The following is a 17,997-nucleotide window of genomic DNA, read 5'->3' on the forward strand; positions in this document are numbered from 1 at the left end:
ACAATTATATTCCTGTTACATGTCATAGGGTTAGATGTAAGACACAGCATTTGCATGATGAGATCATCATGTTTGCATCTGTCAGGTTCGGTCAGCACGAGGCTTCAGGGAAGCACGGGGCTGCAGGGAAGCTCGCAACCAGACCACGCGGAATCCACCGGCGGTAGCTAGCGGGGAAAAGAGGAACCGAAAGCGCCGCTAATTAACGAGCCACCTGCGGCCAGCTAAACAGGAAAACCGCAGCGGAAGCTTTTAATTATGAACTGATAACGGCGCGAGCAAGCAAGGAACGGGGCCGCAGGGCAGCGAAACAAGATCGCAACGCAGCACAGAACCCGCGGGTCTGCACGTAGCAGGGAGGGACCAACCCAGCCGGAGGGGGACTGGCAATCAAGGACAATGGACTCTGACCGACCCTGCCATCATGAACGATCAGGGGGGACATTGGGGGGCCTAATAGCCCACAGCTGCAACGCGATCACGAGGCGGGAAAAAGCGCGGGAAGGGGGGAATATAACAAGTGATGCAATTGTACCAAGCCAGTCCTGGCTTTGCTTGTGACTACTACGTTACGCATGAGTAAACCTTCTTTGTGAACCACACGTGTCACGAGAGTTTCTCTGTCGAACGGGGCAAATCTCACAGCATCATCATTCCTCCCCCACCTATATTGAAAAATAATAAAATATTAAAATCCCATTAAACAATCATGAGAAGTGGTGGCGGCAACGAATGTGTCAATTTTAATTTTTAATACAGTAAATATCAATAAATATAACCCATACAAACAAAAGCTATTTTGGGATCCTCCATAATTTTTAAAAGTGGGAAGGGGTCCTGAGAGAAAAAAGAGTCTTAGAAACACTGATCTAAAGGATTCTGACTGTAAGTTTCCATCTATATATTGGCACCATTCACATGACCTGCTTAACTAAACCACCATGCACATTCAACCTTGGTTCACAACACATTAAACCACAAGTTAGCTACTAGATAGGTGGTATTTGCAAAACACAACTGAATTGTCATTGGCTAGTGGGGCATTCAGTGTGCCACGCAAATGCCACCTTCTGGAGATACTTCTGCCATTGCATTTCAACACGTACCCCAGTTTCAGAATAGGTTAAAGGGAATATTTAACCAAATTAACAAAATTATCTTGCAGGGATATTTGTAAGTTCCAGCAGCACACGGGGGGTGGGGTCAGAAAGCCTTGGGAAGCAGATGGTCTGATAGTAGGGGTACCATGCACAAGTTGTACTAGACATTCTAAGTTTGAAGTGAGGTAATATTCCTGGTGCATCAGAGAAACCTCTCAAACCATCTCTTGTCATGGTGGAACTGGTGGAACCAGGGGTAGTAACAGTGATGTGGTGGGTTTTCTGTGCCAGGTGGATTATTTGTGGTGGAGAAAATTGTGGGATAAGGACCCACAAACATCAGGCTGATGACAGTGTGATGGCAACCATGTCATGAAGATTTCCCTACAAAATGTGTTTTCAGACACATTTTGCCTAGAAAGGGCTGTTAGTCTGGAACCTGCCCATTTTTCACCTAATCACGGCAGATGGCGCTGTTTCACACTGTTATGGCGATTCCATTTCACAATGTGCAATTGTACATGAAAAGCAATTTCAGCAGTGAGGTGCGTTTAGTTGAGCAGAAGGGTTGGCTGTGATTAAGATACAAAATGGAAGAGAATCATTTAAAAGGTAATAAGCTCTTCCAAGTCCCTAGGTTTATTTAAATCTTAAATAAAGCTAAGGGAAATACAAAACCCAATTTTCTGCCATTTGTGAAGGTGAACTCTTCCTGGGTTATTTTTAGTGTTGTTGCTAATTATCAGGAAGAAGAATGGTGCTGGTGTTGAAGGCACCCGGGCCTGGGTTTTGCCCTCTGCATTCTACTGAAAAAGTCTGCCCAAGGGCGAACAGCAGAAGAACCCATTCAAGTGCAAACTGGGTTTTTCAGCACTGGGGGTAACTGCCCCAGACCTTTGGAAGAGCATCCCCTGAGACCAGGATGGCCCCAATTCTCCTGACTTTTAGAAAAAAAAAACCTTAAAAAACAGGCCCAGGAGGCTTTGTGACCATGCAGATGAGATGGGACATGTGAATCTGAGCAGGGTGGGTGTGGGTATTTTCCTCAACAATGGTGCTTAATATTGCTGTCATTAGTATTTGTCTTCTTGTTGGGGCAGCTGCAGAGAAAGCCCATCTCCAAGGTCCCATCAAATGGCATTGCATTATCAATGGGACCTGGAACATGTCAGTCCTACCAGATCTTATAAGATGGGCAGAAACAATTGGAGAAAGTCAGTCCCATAGACACCCAGGCCTTGAGCCATGAAGCGGTTTGTATGTTCGCAATGGTGGTGAGCTGCTGAACTGCCTTTCCTGCTCTATTGTGGCCCCTTTATTCAATTAGGTATTTTGCTGTTTCTGTCATGAGAGTTCCTGCTTGCAACTGGTCATTTCCTCTTTCCTGGAAACCTTGAAACTGCAAGAAGAAGAAGCTGAGAATTATCTCAGTGATAAGCCCTTGACAATGGCATTATGCGATTGCTGCCCAGGGAACAGGTCAACTGGAGAGGTGATTGGATCTTCTCCTCTGTCTAGAAGTGGCCAAACAGCCACTTCTTGCAATTCAGTTATCTGTCTGGCTTTCAGTGTTGTAGATATTATTCAGCTTTCATCACTGGGAAGAAATGCCTGTTCTCTCCAAGGTTGCTTTTGGAAAAATTGCCTTTGGAAAGGCGGGATCAATGAGGCTGTACTTTGATTGATTAAATTCCTTTTCAAATGTTGACACATTTATTAGAGTTTTATTTCTTTACAGGATTGGTTTGAATGGTGTCAAAACTAAAAGTGTTCCAGAATATGCAGATAAATCACAATAAAATGATTGCCTGAAGAGGCAACCAGAAAAGAACAATTTATGAAGAAGAAAAGGCATAAAAATGACTTAAGATGAAGGGAAGATTACAGATGTTCTTTTCTTAAATCAGAGGTGAGAAGTTTTGGTGCATCAAAGTTGCTGACACACTGTCTTTCATAAAATGAAATGAGATAAGAATGACAAATATCCTCTTCTTAAAGCTGGCAAGCTCATCTCTACTATTTCCATTTTTTTCTATGTGTTTAGGCATCAGATTAAGCCATGGATTGTTTAATCATGGTTTACTGAATAAATCACTATTCGTTACATTCACCTTATCTACTAAGCCAAAACCACAGTTAACAAGCCAGCCCGGGTGGCTTCACCAGACAAGCTACCTTGTTGCTTCCTATGATGTATGAACCATATCAGTATCTTTGGAGGTCTGAATTGGGAATTTTGCTGCTTGTGGCTGGAAACTTCCTTAATAAGGCACTTGGCCCAGGAAGCAAATGTATTGATGGTGTGCAAATTTGGCTCCTGCAGTTTGTAGTGGTGTGAAACAGTTTTGGATCCTTTGTCCTTCTATGTTCAACTGAGGTTCATGTCCTTCCTATTTCTATGGTCCATTGGCAGAAGAACACACTCTGGATTTAGCTTTGTGCCTGGGCCTTTTTCCATTGCTAACCTGAAGGCCATCTACCAATTCTTCAGTCAGCAGAAAACTCTACGGGCTTGAAGTTGACTGTCCCATTGCTGATCCCTTTTTTGCTTCTGTTTCCTGCTGCCGCCAGTCACCCAAGATAATAGAAGTTCCGTCTAAGATAATAAAGCCCAACAGATTTTATATACCTTGGAGCTGTCCTTGGACTTTGTTGAAATTGGATGTGTGTGTGTGTGAACCTAGACATGATTATCTCTGACCAGTAGAAAAAACAAACCAGAAAATCTTCTTAAAAGACTCTTTGAGATCATGGGGATGATAATGACAGTGTTGATGATCTGGAGAGGGTGGGGAGACAGAAATGAATATATCCAAGAATTAAAATCTGAGATTGTGGCTCTTGCCTGTATAACTAAGATTAACTCAGGAATCCAACAAAGGTCAGATTCTAAAGGTTATGTCAGATGGTGCCAAATAATGTTTTGATCCTGCAGAAACTTTTGCTAATAGAAAACAAGGAAGCTCCCACATCTATCGAGCAGCCGCTGGTGGGGGAAGAGGAATCAGAGATATGATCTTTCTTCTTCTGTTGGATCTGAAGCACCACTGGATGCAACTTCTTGTTCTAACATGGACCATTTTCTCACCATTCCCTTTTCCCTATCCCAATATTGTTTAAAGGCTAAATTTATAGGCTGGTACCAACTCTCACGTGTCCCCTTTCACAGGAGTTCGAGGTGCACAGGGCTTAAGTTTAGACACCTGACTGGTACTTTGCTCAAGGAGGAAACTGAGAGAAGAGAGCAGTGTCAGAGGAGAACTGGGCATCTTCCCTCAAGCCCCAGCTCTGTGAGATCATGGGTGGTTCAGCTCCAGAATTCTCCTCCTGATTCTCTTCTATGGTTGGTGTGGGGCCAAGCCTGGCCTGAGATGGCAAGGGATGACGGTGCTCATAAAGCGACACCCCTTATGGAGAGGCATGTGTGCGTGTCACAGGATGAAGGAAGCATCCGAGTCGCATGAACAACCACCACCACCAAGTTTTGTGGATCACAAGGTGGAGTGCCATACTTGGCTCTCACCACTCCTGCGATCTACCTTTTTATTTGCATCCTGGCAAAGTGGTGATCTCTCTTTACCGGAGCTGACCAGCAGGGGGCACTCTTCCCTCGCTTCTGCTTCCTATTCCTCTCTCTCTCTCTCTCTCTCTCTCTCTCCTCCCGCCCCGTGTCATATATCTAGTTTCCCAGCGTCCTTCTCCTGCTTCACAAGTCACTTTCTAGTACGCGGCCGTCCTATGAAGGTGCCCTTTCCAATATCTCACTCCCACTGCCAACAGGAGACTTTCAATTAAACCAGAGCAGGTCGGCTCTGACAAGAAGCCCGCCTCTTAACCGCGAAGGTTATCTGCTAGCGTAGTCTGAAATGCATCTGAAGGGAGGTAGCGGTGGGAATCTCTGTCGCGCGGTTTGGTCCAAACGCTCCCTCGCTTCGCTTCCTCTCTCGTTTAATTGATCGCTTGCTTTCTCGCCGCTCTTACATGCATACGTACAGTATTGATGACTTCAAAGGTACGTTTTAGACTGTCTTTTGTAAGTGTCTTGTTCATCATTATTAGGGCATTTCTAGAAAGGCTCTTAACTTGCATTCAGTATTAATTATGGGAAGGGTTTGCAAATTTCTTTCCCATCTCACAACATAAAGGAATAGATGCTTATTTTAAACATTGGCCCTTTCCTTCGTAACTGCAGAATAAGGCCTCTAGAGGAGGCAGCCAAATGAGGATAGCAGTGGTCAAAACATTATTGATTTAGGGGACCTCAGTTCAAATCCCATCCTAGTTGTGTTTTATGGCAGGGAGAAGCTTTGGTGCATAATTTGCATGCAGGCAGTCCCAGGACGAGGGAGGCATACCTTAAGAAGTTACGCTCATATAGATAAAGGATAATAAGGTTTCCTTAGAGTCAAGTTTGACTCCTGGTCATGTCCAGGTAGTTTTCTTGGCAACAATATGGAAGTTGCTTGCCATTTTTTTCTAAGATTTTTTTTTTAAAAAAAACTTCCCAGCTTAAGATCTCATGAAGGACACTGGATCAGAAACGTCCTCTATTTTGGGCTAGTGAATCTGGGCTGCAGAAATCCAGACATAGACTAGATGGCAGAAAAGAGATACTGTACACAAAACCCAAAATCTTTGCTGCCATCTAGTGGCAAATCTGGTAGTCTTACCTCTGCCTGTTCCTTCCCACCCCACCATGTGCAGGTATTCTTCTGAAGTCACAGGGAAATGATTTGGGTTAAGGCTCTAGCTATGAAACTTCATGTGTAGTGGGCAATTTTTAAACTGGTTCACATAGTGTCCTAAGTTATGATATGCTTAACCATGGTTTATTTGAACAAACCATAGTTGGTTTGATTTACATTATACACTAAGCCATAAATGATTCACTTACAGACTACAGTAGCTGGGTTCATACAACTCAGTAAGCCAAAGCCAAAAGCAGTATGGCCATGTCTGAAGCACCAGCTGTAAGTGGCCTTTGAAGTCCCAGGATGAAGTCAACTCCAGATGCATCAAGGCCATTTTTTCTCTAACGTATCATGATGTTGATGAGCAGATCAGGGTGTTGTGTGCTATATTGTGAGAGGCAGCCCATGTCAGGCCCACCAGCAGAATTTTCCCAGTTCTTGGCGTGGCTTGACTAGGCTCTTAAGTTCACATTCATCTTAAGGCACACAACTTGGCCCAGCTAGATAAGAATCTTTACTGGAAGAAGCCACTGAAACAATGGATTGTTCTTCTGGCAACAGGAAGGTACAGTGGCTTTACTGTAGGTTAATTTGGGCCCTTGGGTCTTCCATCCTTCCCATGGTTTAATGGACTTTTAGCTTTCTCAGCCTTGAAGCTGGGCAACTGTTGGTTGTTGACATAACTGTCATCTCTGCCCTGAGAAACTCTGGCTCTCAGCTCCCACAGTTTATATGGGGGAATTAGCTGAGGTCACCAAATCTGCCCCACCCCACCCCACCGCCTGGCAGGTGTTTTGTGGAAGAACTTTACTGCTGGCTGTCTCTAGTACAGACGCAGCTGCTAGCTTGTATCAGCCAGTTGGCTTGTTTAGCATGGACAAAAGGCATTAGTGAACTCAATTTACTAGGACAGAGAAAAAAGGGTCCAAAGTCTGTGATGTGATCCATCAATTAAAGGAATGAAAAAATTGTGAAATGATGGTGAGGGTATCTATCTTTAGTCAGAGAGAACAGTGGAATTAAATGGAATACAGAATCGCTCAGTGTTGCTTGTTTACTGCTTAAATATTTGGTTTTTTAAAACTGATTGGACTGTTAACTGAACATTTCAATTATACAGTATTCCAAAACAGCCTCTTCCAACCCAGGATGCTGGAACTGCAATCTGGATACATCTAATCAGATTGGGAAAGGCTGCTCCAAAGTATGTATTGAAAGATGCCATTCCACAGGATTCCATTCCTAGCCAAACATGAGCTAAGCATGTTTGGCTGGGAATGGAAAAAATGAACATGCTCTAGCTATCCAGTTAATTTGGCATAAGTGTCATCCGGAAGGAATTCTGGGAATATAATTTTGTAAGCAAGACCTCATAATTGAACTACAGCTCCCAGAATTCTTTCCAAGAGGCCATGATAGTTAATTAAACTGGCCTCAAATCAAGTTTGATAATAGAAAGACTATCAAGGGCTTTTCAAAATGAACAATCTAGAAATTATCTACAGCTATTCCAGACAGTTGATTTAGTCCACTTACGGACACTTTTCATGATGCACAAGCCTTCCTGTGGATAGCTGATGCATCTTCCTCCCTCCCTTGGCATTTTCCCCAGTAATGAAAAGCCAATTTTCTCTTTAAAATTTGCAAGGTTATCAGCACTGTTATTGCATTGAGAGCCTCTGTTATTCTTCTGCAGCCCACAGGGATGGTCCATTTTCCATGGAATGAGTTTCTCACCACATCCTCTGCTTCCCCAGGTCTTTGTCCAGCTTTCATTTACATCTGAAACCAGGGCAATACAGCATCTGCAGTCAACCCTCTTTTACCCTTCTCACCCCATCCCATAGGGGTTTAGCAGCCTAGCTTCTGATGTCCTGCGTTTGTGCATGGATTCTTTCCACCTGATCTTGGTTCACACCCTCCTCCCCCACAGTTCAGAAGGACTCCTGTATCGGAAGCGTTGCATAATGTCACCAAGTATGCAGCCCTCACACACTGCCGTGCAATCATGATCACAGCCACTGTGAAGGGCCTCTGTCTGCAAGTTTGCTACTTTAAGGCTATGGCCCTGAAGCTGCTGCATTCAGGAACATTCATTTACATTTGTTTTATCCGCTTCATAGGATAACTTCTCAGAAGATTAAAAACAACACTAGATAAACAGGCAAACATATGGGCAAGTATATGGGGGTGGGGGAGGACTAGCAAGGATTTTTTCTGTTCGTGGAAGGGGATGATGGGATCTTTATTAGTTCAGGTCCACTGTTGGGGTGGAGGAAAGCTCAGTTTTTGGCCAGCTTGGAGGTAACTATGGCAAACAAGGATTGGCATCTTCTACAAGCCACAAAGCCACAAGGATGTCAAAATGGTATGTGCATCATGACATAATTATATTTGTGTGATGACATGATGGTGCACATGTCATTTCCCACCTTTGCCCCCCACAGAGGCCTGTGGGTCTATGATTATACCATTATAGTCTTTAGATCTAAAAAACGATTAAGACAATTTGGAAGTATTCCCAAATTCTTTCCAGCATGCATTATAAAGGCCTGAAAAATGGATGGGTTGGTATCTGGAAAGCCTTGTTTTATCAAGCAGTGGCAGTGAAGCTTACTCTGCTCTATAGAAACTCTGTAGACATAAATCTAATTGAAAAATTGAATGTAAGGGAATTACTGGTCACATCCCACTGCCTCACTTTGCTAAATAAGCCATTGTGATCTGGTACATACCTAACCCTGTGGAGATTTAATTCATATATACTTCATTTATTTTCTTTTAGAAAGAGCCCATTCTTGATTTAAAGCAGAACTGTAGTAGAATTGCCCTTTGAAATAAAGGCTAGGGCTATGACTCTTGAGTGGAGACGCATAACAGAAACCAGACAACTGTCTTTCCTTAGAAAGTGAACCAAATGGTGTGAAAGGAGGACGTATATGGACACAATACCTGCTATTGTTTATAGAGCGTGTTGATGGTGCCTAGCCGGATAGAATCTTCAAAGTGTGAAGGAATGCTGGGGGGCCATAGGAATGTCACCCCCCCCAATCTCTTATCAAAGGCATTCCGGTGTAAGGGTTGCACTCTGATTTACAATATTTCCTTTATCTTTCTTATGTAGTGTAACAAACCAAATGTATATCATCTGTAATCTTGTGTAGTTCAGAGCTCTCCTGCACTTCTCTGGTAAGGAGCCTGGTGATCCCTGTAATTGTGCATGCCAATAAAATATACTTTGTTGCATCTCCAATCGCTTTGGTCCCTTATCTAAAGTAGGCATTTTTTCCGCAATAACGCTAAGCCATAAACCATATTTGTTGGTTTATTGGACCACGATAAGGCTCATACATTGCATTAAAAGCAAGTCTATCTTATGTGAGCTTAGTGTCATTTATGAATCCAAGGAAGAGTATTCAGTGCATCTTATTCTTAAATAAGCATAAGATTGTGGTTTAGGAGAATTAGCACTATGCAGTTTAATCCTCTGCAGAGACCCTTACATGTATATCCCAGTTAATTAAAGCAGGATCCCCACTACTGCCTTAAAGCTTCTTCTAGCCACCATGGAGACAATGTCATGTCTGTCCTCATTACAATTATTTTGGCACAAGGAAGGTTGGGTGGCTGTGGATGACGCTCTGAATCGCTCGGGGGGTTGTGCTGTAGTGTTCCTACTCACGTTAAGGGGAGAAATGTAGTTTGAGTTATTTTTGTAATGTTTGCACTCACTGCATTTTTTCCAATGAAAAAACAAAAGCAAAAATAGAACAGATTTTGTTATGTTTTTCATGTGGATGGCCATCTGGCTGAATCTTTCATTCTAAAGAAAATGAATATGACAACAATTTGATAGACTTAGATTGTAGGACCTTGCAGAGAAAGAGAGAGGGAAAGAAAAAGAATGGTGCTTTTGGTATTCTTGGGCCAAGCAGACGTTCCCTCTAATCACATCAGAACCAAGGGGGGCAGGAATACCTTTTGCCTTTTGTGCTGGGGGTGGGGTGGAGGGTGAGGAGGGTTCCCAGAGGGGTGATTTCACGAAATCAGATCATAGAAGTGCATCTGGAGGCTCTTAGTTTAATTTCAGAAGCTCTCCGTAAATACTAATGCACAAATCTGACTATTTAAGATTCCTATTTTTCAAATCTTAAATTTGCTTCATCCCATTTCTCCATCAGTTTAACAATGATTCAAATGTCTTCCCAGAAATTCAAAGAAGCATTTGTGTGCGCTTCTCCCAATGTGTGTATTTTGATAGGTGACTGGTGCATTTTCCACAAGCAGTTTTCTTGCTTTTATCTCCACCCCTTTTGGGCAGCGACTTTCTAAAATCAAACATTTATTTTGGTCCCTTCTTTCGGGAGCATACATGTATCTGCATTTACTGTTTGATGAAGAAGCTGCTTTGAGGCACCAAACTCATTTTGATGAGCCAATGTCCAGCCATTTTATGCATTTTTAATCATTTGTATCCATCTTAATGAGAGCCAGTTTGGTGTAGTGGTTATGGCACCGGGCTAGAAACCGGGGGACTCTGAATTCTAGTCCTAGAAACTATTTCCAAGCATCTTTCTTCCGTATGGAATAACCTTTGAAAGGATCTCTGTGTCTTGTGTGTTCTGATTGGGCCTGGGCACGCCAGGCCATGAACCCAGAGTTCCTGGGACAGCCATTTCTCCAGGGTCTTGAAGATTTCCTGTGGACTGTCCCAAATTAAGTCGGACTGAAGGCCTTTGGTGGCTTGTGCTTCTGGGCCAGTGCTACTTCTGCCTTTAAATAATAGGAGGTATTTCTGCAGCTCCTTTCATTTCATCTGGCAGTGCTTCTGCATGGATGCCTGCCAAGGCCGCTCATCATCTCAGATGACTTCAGGTATCAATCTAATAGTATACTTTAAAGAGACAGACTTCCACAAACAAACTGAAGTTGTGTGGAAGAGGGAGAGGTTGGAGCCCCCTGCATTAAAGGTGAGCTTGTAAACCTGCAATCCTATATCCACTTCTCTGGGAATAAGCTCCATTGATTTCAGTCATATTAATTTCCAAGTAAACATACAGGATTGTGGTGTTCCGCTACAATTTAATGAGAGAAAGTCACATTGATCCAAATCACAATTACCATCAGAAGTAAATCCTTCTGAGAACAGTATGGCTTGCTAACGTATACAAGAGTGTAGCCATTCTTTCATAGGAGCTTACCTGCATGCCTCTGAATTCTGTCTAATAACTAATGTAATATTATTTATCTAATGCCTCTGACGTCTGTCTGTCTGTCTGTCTGTCTGTCTGTCTGTCTATCTATCTATCTATCTATCTATCTATCTATCTATCTATCTATCTATCTATCTATCTAAATGTATGTGTGTGTATACCTCCCCCACAACATTTATAATCTAGCCTTTTCATGAATACTGATTTATTTAATAAATTTATATGGCTGCCCATCTCATATGCATAACTCTGGGTGGCTAATAATTAAAAACAAAAGAAAAACAACCAAAATTAATTAAAAAAATCAATAGCATAAAATAGCAGCTGAGAACATTTATAACATACCACATTTGAACCATGAAACAGGCTCACCCATACCACCAGAGCCCTAGGCTAGATGGTTAAGCCAAATTTTAACGCCTTGTAAAAGTCCAGCAGGGTCAGGGCAAGTCTAATGTCAGGGGGTATGACATTCCAGAGGGCAGAAAAGGTCCTCTTCCTGGGTCCTACTGCATGACTCTCTTGTGGACGGGACCCAGAGTATACCTCTCCTGTTGGATCTAACAGAATGGGTAGACACCACTGGGGAGAGACAGTCCCAGAAGTAACCTGGCTGCAAGCCATGAAAGGCTTTAAAGGTAACCACCAGCATCTTGAATTGCATCTGGAAGCAAGCTAGTAGCCAACGCAGCTCGTGGAACAGAGATGTCACATGTGCCAAATGAATGGCACACATAACTGCCCACGCCATTGCATTTTGCACCAGATGAAGCTTCTAAATACTCCTCAAGGGCAGCCCCATGTAGAACATGTTGCAGAAATCCAATTGGAAGGTGGCTAAGGCATGAGTGACTGCAAGCATTGTATGCATGTGTGGGAAGAGTGCTAAAAACAATTAAACCAATACCAAATTAAAACCATCCAATCCAAATTCAGATCAGTCCATCTAGGTTGGTGGCCATCACTGTATCTGATGGCAGGAGCACTCTCACAATTCATGGAAGGAATGCGATAGCTGCTGTCTCATGCGTCGGATATGGCTACAAAGAAGCTTACTGAAGGTGTATTCATGTTGCAGATCTTTCCCAGCTATGCTAACGTTTTCATCGGTGCGCTGACCTATAATTGTATTCTGGGCCAAAACTGTATGTTGGAAAGAATGGAAAGAGTAGTTTATGATCATAAATTGTTGCTACTTCAGAACAACTGTGAAAAGTATAGTGAGACTATCTGGCTTTCTTGTACATATTTGTGTAATCTTCGGCATGCAAGTTATTGGAAGGGATAGAAATCCATCTTGTAAATGCACAATTTTGTCATTTCAAGCTCTTGGGGAGATAGGCCCAGGGAACATCACCAAAAGAAAGCGAGATGAAAAATATCAGGCCACAGTACTGACTGCAAATAAGATTTGGATGCTTAGTTCTAATACAGAAAAGTAGCAAAAAATAACTTCCTCCTTCCATACGTTTCCTCCTTCTCAACGTAGTTGCAGGATAAGGCAGTGACCAATGGACCGGATAGCAACATAATCTAAGTGGTCACTCAGAAATAAAGTGAAAGGGCTAGCCAAATTAATGTTGTGTCGACTTGCAATTTTTCCAACATTTTCTTCTCCTGTGAAAGAGGCTTCGGTTGTTGTTATTCTTGGGATACTCAAGAATTTATGTCTAATTTATGCTTTTTTTTAAAAAAAAAGCTTACTTCATAATAGCGGGTGGGACAGGTTGCTATTGCTGTCATTTCCCCCCCCCTAATACACATCTTTCCATCACTCTGAAGCTTCTCGGGCTGAAAAAGCCCCATGGGAGGAGGGCCATCAGGAAGCCGGTAGAGACTGAACTGTGATGAGGGAACCCAGGGAAGCTGCAGGTTGCTGAGGAGATGGTTATACAGTGAAAGGAAGAACATTCACCCATGTCCCTTGGCCTGCCAGCTATGAGCAAAAGGAGAACACAGTCTACTGCAGTGTTTCTCAGCCGTGACCACTTTAAGATGTCTGGACTTCAACTCCCAGAATTCCCCAGAATGCTGGCTGGGGAATTCTGGGAGTTGAAGTCCAGACATCTTAAAGTGGCCACGGTTGAGAAACACTGGTTTACTGTAAGAATGGCTCCAGCATTCTCTTCTCCCTTGAAAGCAAATTCTCTTTCATCAAACTGAATGAGACTACTACAATAGGAAAAAAATGTAGATTTTTTTGGCAGGGTACGGCATGATACTAAGCTAGAAATCTTCTGGATAACCAGGAGTCTGCCTGATACAGAAAGAAAGGCACTGTACATTTCTCAAGGGATGAGCTGCAATCACCGCTAAAAAAGTTCTTCTCTAGCAGTTGGATGAGCTCCACGTCTCATTTAAATGTTCCATATTCAGAGCAAAGCCTCAGATGTAAGCAAAAGCCCACGGGGTGATGTCACGTACAGAAAAAGGCAGCCCTAAGATCAGTTATATTATTAAGATAGTCGCTTACATATTTCCCCCAAAGGAAAACACATCATCCAAAAAAGGCAGAAGAGGCATCGGTTTGTATAAAATTTGCACACACTAGCTTTATCTCAGAGGCAAATTTAGAAATAATTACTGCCAATATGCTAATTGACTGTTTTGTTCCCTTTCTTATGATCCATTTCTGGTTTCATTTTGCTGGTATGTGTTTTTTTTTTAAACTGGATTTGGAACTGGCAGTCTTGAAATAGATGACTGCTCTCTGATAGTCATTCCTATATGAACTGGGAAGATATATCTAAATGCTACAGTTTTCTGTGGAATTAAAATAAAATAAAAAACCGAGATCTATAAACAAGTAATAAAGTTAGCTGGCTCTACCCACAGTGTTCACTGTAAGAATGACCTAATATTAGATTTAATAACAACAGTGAATAGTTAGTATATTACCAGGCTTAATTGCTCAAAAGTAAGGTAGGGATGTCCTTTCTCAACTTTACAGCCAGATCAAGTCTCCACCTGAGAATTCTGTTAACTGAGAGTCATTTCAGCCACCCTTTTCTCCCAACAGAGAAGCTGGTGCCTGTGAGATCTAGCCTCCTGAACATAACCTGCAACTTCTCCTCTCTCCCTTTTCCATCTCCCCATCATGGGTATTGTCCCTGAAGCAAGCAGCTACTTCTGAAACAGAATCTCATAATAAGCTTCTTCCTCCTCTTGGGGCTTATCCCCATAATATATCTTCTCTTACCTGTTATCACTGAGCCCTTCAGAAATTTGGCTTGCTAGGGAGGAGATTGCTCAGATCAAAGAAAAGCTTCTTCAACTGGACTCAACACTTGAGACCAACCTCCTCATCAGCTAAGAAAGGCCTATAGAAACCTGATTAAAAAAGATTCTTGAGAGATGGAACGTGCCACCATGCCCAGAAGAACGTTCTTTCCTTCTGGACTCTGTCTTTTTTCTTTCCCTAATTAAGATGAAGAGTCATTCTCTTCTTGGCCCTTATAGGCAGCATCACATCCCTCTATAAGCTGGCTGAAAAGGCCCACAACCGTGGTAAGAAATGAACACCAGGTAGTTTGTCAATCCCTGTTCAATTTAGCATAGTACACTTTGGCTTATCTGCGCTCATAACCAGGTGCAGCTCTCGGTGCCTGTAGAAGAAGAAGGTTGACATATGCTGAAGTGCTCATTTTGGCTTATTTAGGGGTTTTGCAAATACATCACCACTGCAGCTTTTACAGGTGTGGCAGCCATTTTATAAACAAAATCATTTGCAACTTGATTGGGAGCAGAAGTCACCCTGAACTGTCATGGAGTAAACATACATATTAGAGCAGGGCTGATGCCAAAATGGGGGGAAAAAAGGGTTGAAATGTACACTTGTGTTACAGCACAATGGTGTTTTGAAAGAGTTAGTGTGCTTGCCGAAAATCTTCAAGGAAAACTGGGGGAGAGAATTGGCAAAAGAGGAAAGAGCATCTCTTCCTTGCCATTTCTACACTCAAAATCAGCTTTTCTGGAGCATTTTTTCTTTAAAAACAAAAAGACAAAAATGGGGTGGGGAGGAAGAGAATTATCACATATGGATAGGATTTAGTTATACATGTTTACATATACTGTAAAGTCAGGCCTTAAAGTATGACTATTCATCTATTTTTGTGGGGTGTGGCATCCAATGATTTATGAACTGGTACCATATTATTTTATTTAATTGATTAAATTGATTAAAATACTTTGATGGATAAAAAGTGCTATGAGTGTATGTATGTGGGTCATTTGCTTGTCCTGCTTGCCTCCGCATGGATACAGAGCACTAGCATGAGGACATGAACACAAGACAAGGCCCTCAACTTGCCCCAGCCCTTCATCAAGGCATCTTTTGCCCATCTGGATCCATGACCAAAATTGTTTTTTCCCCCAACGTCTGCTGGCACAAGTGGTGCTGTGAGGTCTGCCTGCTGTGCTTCTTTTCATCGAAGGCAATCCTCCACTCCAGTTGGCTATTGTCACTGTGTTGGAAATGTCCCCTCCCTCCCAGTGCCTGACTGGTAGGCTTTCTGCCCTGTTTTGAAGGGGCTAATCCAGTTTGGGCCAGTAAACATTTGCATTTTCTCCTTTCTTTTACTGGTAGACCTTTGATACTGTGAACTTCTAAATGTTTATTTGTTTTGTTTCATCAGTCCACCAATGGAACCACAGAATCACAGTGATTGGTAAAACACCTGCTTTTTGTTTGTTTAACAGATTCACAGTGAAACTGTGGACCTTCCCTTCCCTTCGCTCCCCTTCCCCTTCAGTGAAACTGACAAGCATTTTGTCATTTGCCCTTTCTAGCACATGTGATAGGAAGGAAAAGAAAACTGGTGTTTCCTTTTTTTTTTTTCCTTTTTCTAGCCCACTAGTGGATCAAATGATATCAAATACAGGATGGGAGGCAATTTGTGTGTGTGTGTGTGTGTGTGAGAGAGAGAGAGAGAGAGAGAGAGAGAAGATCTATTCATGGAAATTGTATGTTCTCAAAATTTGGTCCATGGGAAGGAAAGTGACCAAAATTTGGTCCATGGAGGAGGGCTCAAGAGCAGGAGAATCGACCAGTCATGGACCATATTAACTGCAATCCAGACCAAACACCTGCCAGAATTGTTGGCCAAGTATTTGGCCAGCAATCTCGGGAGCAGTTTTGTATTCCAACTTCATTTACAACTGGTTTCAACATGGAAGTCAAACAAGCTTAAGACTGAAGTGCAGAAAAGCTCTGTATATGATGTATCTAGAAACTTAGAAATCAAAGATCAGGGAAATGAAATCAGTGGTATTTAAATTAGTCATAACCACATCTGTGACACTTGTGACACAGGTGCTCATACAAATTACAGGCTTATTTAAAAAACAAACCAAATTTCCCGTTTTTGGTCTTGAAAAGGAGAGAAGGCCTCTTCAAGGATGTTTGCTAGAGGTAGTCCCTCCAAATGCAGAGAGATCTTATACCTATTCAAACATTATGCTTGCATAAGTTCCAAGAACAAGAGCTCCTACCAGCTTATTCTAGTACCTCTAATCTCATTTTATTGTATGTTGAAAAGTGTTATCTTGTATGCAGGTAGAAGCCGCTGTGACAGCTAATTCCAATATAACAGAGTTCCTAATGACGCTGATGGTTCTAATCACATTCAGGCAAACATCTTCCAGCTAAACCCAGGGGAGCCAGGGACTTTGCCTGCACAGCTGGTACCCACAAAGATGTGACTTGTGCAGATGGGCTCTGTGTCTCTTACATGTGTTGCTACATTATATTTCAGGAATCACATGTTGGATTCGTATGGAGGGCTCTTTAGAAATAGCTGTCTTGACTAGAATGTACAGTCAAGGACCTTGACTGATTCTTGGTTCATTTGTCTAGACTTCCTTTGGGGATTTTAGGCTTTCACTTATGGAATTCAGCCTTTTCCCACTCTTGTAACAAGACCAACATCGATTGTCAGGTGGACTGAAAGCGTGCAGCAGCCTTCCCAAACCGGCATCTTCCAGCTGTGCTGGGTCTGCAAATTCTGGGAAGGACCGTCCCAACACATCTGGAAGGTAGCAGATTAGGGAAAGCTGGCTTACGAGCTGTGAAGCTTGGATGCACTTATTGCTATTCTTCTTGCTGCCTTGGAAGCAGCCTCGTGTGCTTATGGCAGGATAGAAAAATGGGTTTCGCAGCACAGAGATTGTTCTCATTAGACTGGAGTACATTGAAGTTATTCCCTAAAGGATGGAAATTCAAATGTAGAACAAAGTGAAACACTTGGCCAAATATGAGTGATGAATACTCTTCTCCTGTGAAATATATCTACATAAATGGATTATGTTTTATTACACCCTGAATCAGTCATCTGGAAGCTAAAGTATTTATTTTGGTAAGTTCTCTACCTAATTTTAAAAAATCAGCTCACCGCCATGAATACCCTGCATGGTGAGACAAGAGCTCTTCTTCCGCTCCCGTGTTCAGTGCAGCAGGGATGATGAATATGGGACCCTCCAGACGTTCCTGCTAAAGTACACTGCCCTGCATGTCTCACCATTGGCTGTCTTGGCTGGGGCTGCTAAAAGTTGTAGTTTCATAAAATCTGGATGCTACAGTTCCACCGCCCTCATTCTAGGGTAAGCCATATTTCAGAGTTCTGACAATTTGTTTTCCCACTAGCGGGAACATTTGCCTTGTCCTGCCTCTTACCTTCTGGACTTAGGCTGGCCATTATTTTTTCCCCTCTCCCCCTGCCACTCTAGTCAAGGTTCATTATCCAATTCTTGAGACATATTTCTTCCTGAATGCATTGTTTAGATTTTATCTCCCACTTCTCCCAATTTTGCTGCCATAGCAACCTGCAGCTATGATCGCATTATTGGGAAAAGTACCTGGTTGCAAAATTGCCTTTGTGACTTTTAAACTTAACAGAGGGATGGCAATGAAGTGGCTGGGGAACCTTGGAAAATTTCAGTGCCTTTCTTTACATTTTTGACAGTAAACATTCCCACATAAAACTGCCCATCCTAGTA

The 17,997-nt window shown here is 42.5% G+C and overlaps 1 long non-coding RNA gene across 2 annotated transcripts in view; it reads left to right on the forward strand.

The window, feature by feature from the left end:
- The first annotated feature begins 4,819 nt into the window (after positions 1 to 4,819).
- Positions 4,820 to 17,997, forward strand: part of LOC148216605 (uncharacterized) — a 34,515-nt gene continuing 21,337 nt past the window's right edge. For both annotated transcript variants that reach the window (XR_015794682.1, XR_015794683.1), the window contains exon 1: positions 4,820 to 5,112. This is a non-coding gene — a long non-coding RNA (uncharacterized LOC148216605). The remainder of the gene's footprint in view (positions 5,113 to 17,997) is intronic.

Source organism: Python bivittatus, unplaced genomic scaffold (genome assembly GCF_059951505.1).
Source record: "Python bivittatus isolate LINGU-HERP-01145 unplaced genomic scaffold, Pbiv_v1 ctg000080_np1212, whole genome shotgun sequence".
Classification (NCBI taxonomy): Eukaryota; Metazoa; Chordata; class Lepidosauria; order Squamata; family Pythonidae; genus Python; species Python bivittatus.